Source organism: Cetorhinus maximus, chromosome 1, assembly GCF_964194155.1.
Source record: "Cetorhinus maximus chromosome 1, sCetMax3.hap1.1, whole genome shotgun sequence".
Lineage (NCBI taxonomy): Eukaryota > Metazoa > Chordata > Chondrichthyes > Lamniformes > Cetorhinidae > Cetorhinus > Cetorhinus maximus.
The window spans coordinates 207,070,259-207,077,325 of NC_135879.1; positions in this window are offsets into that span (position 1 = coordinate 207,070,259).

Sequence of the window (7,067 nt, forward strand, 5' to 3'; positions counted from 1 at the left end):
GATCATAATTAAAGAAGGGATTCAATGCCACTGAATCCTGATGGTTCAGAACTTCTACAGAGTGAGAGTGGATGGGAATGAAACATGGGAGATTTTTACCCTTGGCTCAGGTACGCGCTTATCCAGATTCTATTGTAGCGGGAATCTGGGGGAGAGCTCAGGCCACTGTTAAACACTTATAAATTGTATAGTCAAAAACAGCCAGACATCAGAGCACTCTTGCTACCCACTGCACATATCGCGTGGAAATCTGAACGTGCTGAAAAAAAAAACTTGTCATGGAGTGCTTGAACTTGGCAGTGCGTCTGGTCCCAGAAACGAAGCACGTTTCCACGCACCAAGTGCTGAGGGAAAGGAAACTGTCCGGAGCGCAACGGATTAAAATGTATCCATTTCATCAATCAGCGCCGAAAGCAATTATCGTAACACTGCCTGCTAAAATATTTTAAAGCAGTTAATACTTAAGGTTCTCTTTGTTTTCTTCTTTTCTCAACGAAACGTACTGTAGTAGATTAGAGAGAGAAAAAAAGCAGTGATGATTATCGATAGTGGATATGCAGCTTGCAACATTGACAAGAGCAGCAAGGTCTAGAAGCCCGAGCAAAAAAAAACAAAAGAGGCTTCGAGGAACTTGTTAGTTTTCTAGTGTTTCTTTAAAGAACTTAGCAATAACGAACGAGAAAGTGTGCATTATTTGTGAAGAACGCTGACCAGCATTAGTTTATGCATGAGGTGAAGCTTGGAAAAATCATAGCGACTATCAACATAAAAGGGGTTTCATATATTGTACATAGTTTTAAAAAGAATCCCACCAATAATCATAATATAGATTCTGTTATATTAAACATGATAAAAATAAGCATTAATGTGGGAGTTGGGGAAAACGTCATTATTGATCACTTGTTTTCTTTTTGTTTACATTCTTGTGCAGAGAGCACATACACTAGTTTGGAGGGCGGGGATGGTTTATGCTCTTAAAATATCTTTTTTTTAAAAAAAAACAACAGCACTGGAATTTTAGTGTATGTGCGTGGCCTGAAAATTCTCCTAGTGTAAAACTTACCAAACAATTAGGAGCCTGTATTTCCTACACTTTCTGTAGACTTGAAACATTCCTGGCAGAAATATGTCCTCTGCCCCAAGCAGAGTTTCAGAAGAAAGTCGTGCTTTGGTGTAAAAAGGCAGCCAAAAAAAAAGGAAGAGAAAGTGGTCCATCTCCCTTCCCTGTTGGTAATTAACCATCACTTTAAAACAGAACTGTAAAACTTTGTGTGTTTTATGCAGCGACAGGCAAATTTTGCAGCTGTGTTTAAATTTTTGTGTAAGAGCTAAAAGTTATATTTTTACATGTAGACTTAAAAGTCATTGTGTTTTTTGAATATGTCATGAGGTTTTTTTTTGCTTTTAAAAAGAAATACAATGGAATCCCTGTGGTTTAAAAAGTGTCTCAAGTTTAAATGAGATAGTAAAATTTCATGTAGCATTGTCAAGGAATTTTACAAGCACACATATTTCTGGAAACTTATTTCAAAAATGGAACAAAATAAGGTATTTGAAATTTATTACCTACTACATGTTTGATCTAAATCACTCTATGCTGTTGGAATATTGTTGATAATGATTACATTTGTGAGTGCAAGGTTTCAGTATTTTGATGGGCAGTTCATGAAACTTTTAAATGCATGGAGGTGGATCAAGTAAACAATTAATTCCCTTTTAAAGCTCTGAATTGGAAAGGAGTAAAGTCACTTGAGTGAAGTAAAGTAGATATGGGTTACTTTCTGATGTGTTGCTCTTATAGGAAGAGCACAGTGCCTCAGACAATCCAACATCGATTCAAGAAGGCTATAATCTAAACTTTTAAGGCAAACTAAAATGTTGTTACTCTTTTAGCCACTGCTTGTCAAGAAGTATAATGGTTAAAAAAAACTTAAGATTTATAGATTTTTGTTAGGTAAGGGTATTAAGGGATATGGAGCCAAGGAGGGTAAATTAAGTTAAGATACAGGTCAGCCATGATCTAATTGCATGATTCAAGAATCTGAATGGCCTGAATGTTACTTTGTTCCATCCCATATTCCTGAAGTATATTGGGTACAAATGCATGGAAGTTGACTAGTTAAAAGGCTAACTGCTGTAGTGTGAAGAGCTGCACAATTGTAAGGTAAGTGTGGTGTGCCTAAAAGGCTAAGATGCCTGTCATTCTGCAGTCAGGTGTTAGTGAAAGGTGCAACAACGCTGAGTACAGTGAACCAGCCGAGACATGATTCCAGCTGTAGTCACGATGGTTAACCACTTTGGAATTTTTACGTTTGAAATGGTATGGACTCCTACTGATAAGGTAACATCTCCACCTTGAAAAAATGTCTTCCAGTAGGTTTCTCCTTCCATCTCTTGACTGCACCAGGTGTCAAAGATGATTGGAGATGGCGTGGTTTACATTTTAAGTAGAGGAGAGAATGAGGTGATTATTTCAAACTCAGAATGGATTCTCATCATTTAAACAAGAATATGACAGGAGCCATATGACTAGAGACACACAACAACGCGTGTGGTTGTGAATTGATGGGCATAGTAATTTTATGTGATGTCAGCTAAGCTGCTTTGTGTATCTAAAAATGGGCTGGTAAATAGAAATTTCCTTTCCGCACACTGTAACAACGTTCCTTTAGTCTTGAGATAATGAGTAATTAAAGACATGTGGGAGGGTAAGCGAGTATTTAAAAATATATTGTAGTTTACTTTGAGCATATGTTTAAGGGAATGCTGTTTGCATCCAGAGGTCCAATTTTCAAATCTTGTTCAGGGAAGGATAGGGAATTTCTTTGCTTTGGTGTTTAAGATCTTGAATAGAATGAGTTTCAGAAAAATACCACTTCAGAGATATTGTGGCATCATTGATGATGAGTGACAATAAAGGAATTTTATTAGATATAGCTATTATTTAGAGAATTTTATTTGAACAGGTGACATAAAATTGATTATGCCAACTTATGACTGAGCATATTTAATACTTCTGTTGATTTAGTTGGGCACGTATTACATGTATCATCTGAGGCACTATTTGATTAGACATGTGCAAAAGAGTTATAACATTTTAATTGTTATAAAATTGTCAGCATAACATCAAGTAAGTAAAAATGCAAGATCTTATTACTTTAGACGTATTAATGGATCCACATCCTTGTCTATAACAGTTCATAAACTGAATCAAACTGCTCACCCATCAGTACCCATTGTCTTCAATGTAGCTGTAATTAACACTAACGCCTATAAACTGTCAATTGAACCAGTGATGCAATTTGTAAATTTATCCAGTCTTCCGATTTCTTTTTAAAATTTTGTTTAGTTTTTGTTTTATTTTCCTTTTGTATTTTTTTTTGTATCAGGCAAGTTTTTTTTTATTCTTTTAAAAAAAAAGTGAACACTCTCCAGAAATGATTTCGCATTTGGTATGAACAAGCACAAATATTAGCCAATTATAGCTGACTGGAAAAATATATAGGTAAAATTTTAAAAAGGAGACGTAATTCCAATAAAATGGGGCACCAAGGCTTTTATGAGCCCACTTTTACAGACATTTTTCTCATGGACTCTTATTCATCTTGTGCAGTGCTGGTTTACCATGCTCATTTCAAGTATTATAGACATATGTAATGGTGAGAATATGAACTGTGGCCTTTTTCATTCTTGTACTTGTGATGCAATTAAGTGAAGAGAAAAGCAGAGAATTACCATGTATCAGTGCCTGGCTTTTTGTTATAAAGCTTCTTTTGTCTAGTGCTCTTTTTGCTATGAAATAGACTGTAGTACACCCTATAAAAGCTAAATTTAAAGAAAAAAATATATTTGGCTTATTTTTCGCAGGAGCAATCCTTTTATACCATGGATCTTGAAAAAAAAAAATTCTCGGATTCTGAATATTTCTCTTTGTAGATTTTTGGAATCATTCTGAGTAAAAGTTTGTTACTTTATTTTACTATTTAAAAGATGTTATTTTACCATGTGTTACTGAGATGAACTGTATGGTAGCGTTTTAGTTGTAAGTCGCATGATGTCGCGACTACACATAGCTGCAGCAGTGAAGAAAAAACCTATTTCACCTTTTTCCCATTTGTGTGGCTCGAGTGCCTCAACTTTTCATGTTTTTTTGGTGTTTTTCAGATTTGTAGAAATGTCCGAACAGATTGTTTGCTGGAGTATTCAAAGGCCAGCTCGATGTAGGCCATTACCTGTTTATCATCAGTAGTTATTCCAAGCAGTCATGTACATGACAGTTCTGTAGCAATAAATGTGCCATTTTTATAACCTTGTGTTTCATGTGTTTTTTTTATGTTCTTTACCTCACACTGGTAATTCTCAGGGTTTGAACAACTGCCTGTACTGTAGAACTCTTATTGTTTCTATTCTTCAGGAATCCAAATTCTACCACACTCTTAAAAGTATTTCCAGTAAATAAACACTCTCTCTACTCTCTCACATTACTGGACTGCTGGACTAACCACACTAAGGGGTATTTTTTTTTTGTTATTCATTCACGGGCTGTGGGCTTCGCTGGCTGGGTCAGCATTTATTGCCCATCCCTAGTTGCCCTTGAGAAGGTGGTGATGAGCTGCCTTCTTGAACCTCTGCAGTCCATGTGGTGTAGGTACACCCATAATGCATTGGAAAGGAGTTCCAGGATTTTGACCCAGTGGCAGTGGAGGAACGGCAATATATTTCCAAGGCCAGAATCTTCGGCTCGGCAAGCGGAGGCAGGGCCCGCTCGCCAATACATAAAATGACAGGTGGTGACATCAGGCATGCGCCCCGACGTCATCGCGCGTCATTCCAAATTTCAGTTCGGCAGGCGCGCAGCAAAGTCGGCTGCGCGCCTGCCGAACTGTCAAAGGCCTATTAAGGCCATTTAAAAACTAATTAAACCACTTAACATAGCTGCCCATCCAACCTTAAGGTTGGCGAGCAGGCAAAGAGCCCAGGCGGCCTTCGCATATTTCATGGGCGGGATGAGGTTTCATGAATGATTTGTAAGTGAAATAAATATTTTCATTAAAATTCATTGACATGTCCCAGCTCATGTGACACTTTCACATGAGGGGACATGTCCTAAATTTTTTTAATTAAAATTTTTGAAACTCAAACTTATCTGTGCCTCAGGGAGATTTCTGCGCTCTTCTGCGTGCATGAGCGAAAGAGCGCAAGCCCCGACTCAGCCTACTCCCCTGCCCGCACAGGGAGCGCTCAGCGCTTCCAGGTGTGCGTTACGCTGGGCAGGCCTTAATTGGCCCGCCCACGTAAAATGGCGTGCAGCCAATGAGCTGCACGCCCACTCCTGCCCAACCCCCCCAACGGGGAGAAAATTCTCCCCCAAGTCAGGATGGTGGGTGACTTGGAGGGGAACTTCCATGTAGTGGTGTTCCCACCTATCTGATACCCTCGTCCTTCTAGATGGTAGTAACCGTGGGTTTAGAAGGTGCTGTCTAAGGACCCTTGGTGAATTCCTGCAGTGCATCTTGTAGATGGTACACACTGCTGCTACTGTGCGTCAGTGGTGGAGGGAGTGAATGTGGTGCCACTCAAGTGGGCTGCTTTTTCCTGGACGCTGTCAAGCTTCTTGAGTGTTGTGAGTGCTGCATTCCTCCAGGCAAGTGGAGAGTATTCCAACACACTCCTGACTTGTGCCTTGTAGATGGTGGACAGGCTTTGGGGAGTCAGGAGGTGAGTTACTCACTGTAAGATTCCTAACCTCTGACCTGCTCTTGTAGTTCACAGTATTTATATGGCTAGTCTAGTTATATAAACTTGGAATTTTAAAACCAAAACTTGCTATCAATTATTCCGTACAATTTGACTTACCAACATAAGTTTTTCAAACAAAGTGTCAGTGTAGCTCTTGCATTTCAATGGCTTTCATCAATCGGAAAGCTTAGCTTGCCTTGACCTCCTTGCTTCTTTCAACTTTGTCAGTATACTTTACTGACTTAATGTGTCTGCTGCCTCCTGCTGACTCAGAACTTTGTGACCTGTGAATTCTACATGTATTTCCGACATACTCAAAGCAACACTTAACATTCCACCAAGCATGGGACAAATCAGTGCACACTTAAACAGCAGGACAAATAAATTGCACTCCAGGTGCTGCTTTTCCACAGGTGATTCATCCTGTCATGTCAAATCCACAAAGAAAACCAAATTTATCTCTCAACATCCAGAGTTACAATTGCCTTCTTGCTGAGGTTTACATTGCAAAATAAAAAGCACCAAACCACGCCATTGCATATCCTGCGATCTTGTGCCTAAGGAGAATCCAGATCCATCTGTTATAAGGAGGGCATAAACACCAGCCCATTTTCTTTCTCACTCCTTTCTGTTAATTTGTTTGCACCAAATAAATTCAGTGCGTTTCTTAACAAACCTCAATGTTCATTGACTGAGGAATACAGGAAGTAGAAAGCCAACAAAATAGAAGCGTGGAAAATCAAATTAATGCTATCATTTTATCGTGGGTTTAAATCTATGAGGTGGGGGTGGGGGGGGGGGTGGAAAACTTCCTACAAGGACAAAATGAGGACAAAAATTTATTTGAAATACATCAAATTGAGTATTCATCTTCACTCGAGTTTCTGCGTTGGCAGTAATTATTCCCTTTGTTAAAATGTAATGTCAAAAACAAAAACTTGCATTTATATAACACTTTTAACATATTGCTTGACACTTCACACAATTATAATCAGAGAAGAATGCACCCTGAGCTAAAGAAGGAGTTTTTAGGAGGGTTAATTAAAAGCTCAGTGAAGTGATTAAGGGTTAGGGAGGGTCTTGAGGGAGATGGAATAGTTTTGGGAGGGAATTTATATGGCCTCCATTGCTGAAGGCATGGACACAAGGTGGTGTGAATGAATTGGGATGCATAAGTGGCTAGAGTTGGAGGAATAAAGCATACGTTGAGGGTTGGTTGAGTTGGTGGTAACAAAGATAGGGAGGGACAAGGTCAGGGAAGTTTGAACACAAGGATAACTTTAAATGTAGCCTTTGGGGAATGGGGAGCCAATGTAAGTCAGTGAAGA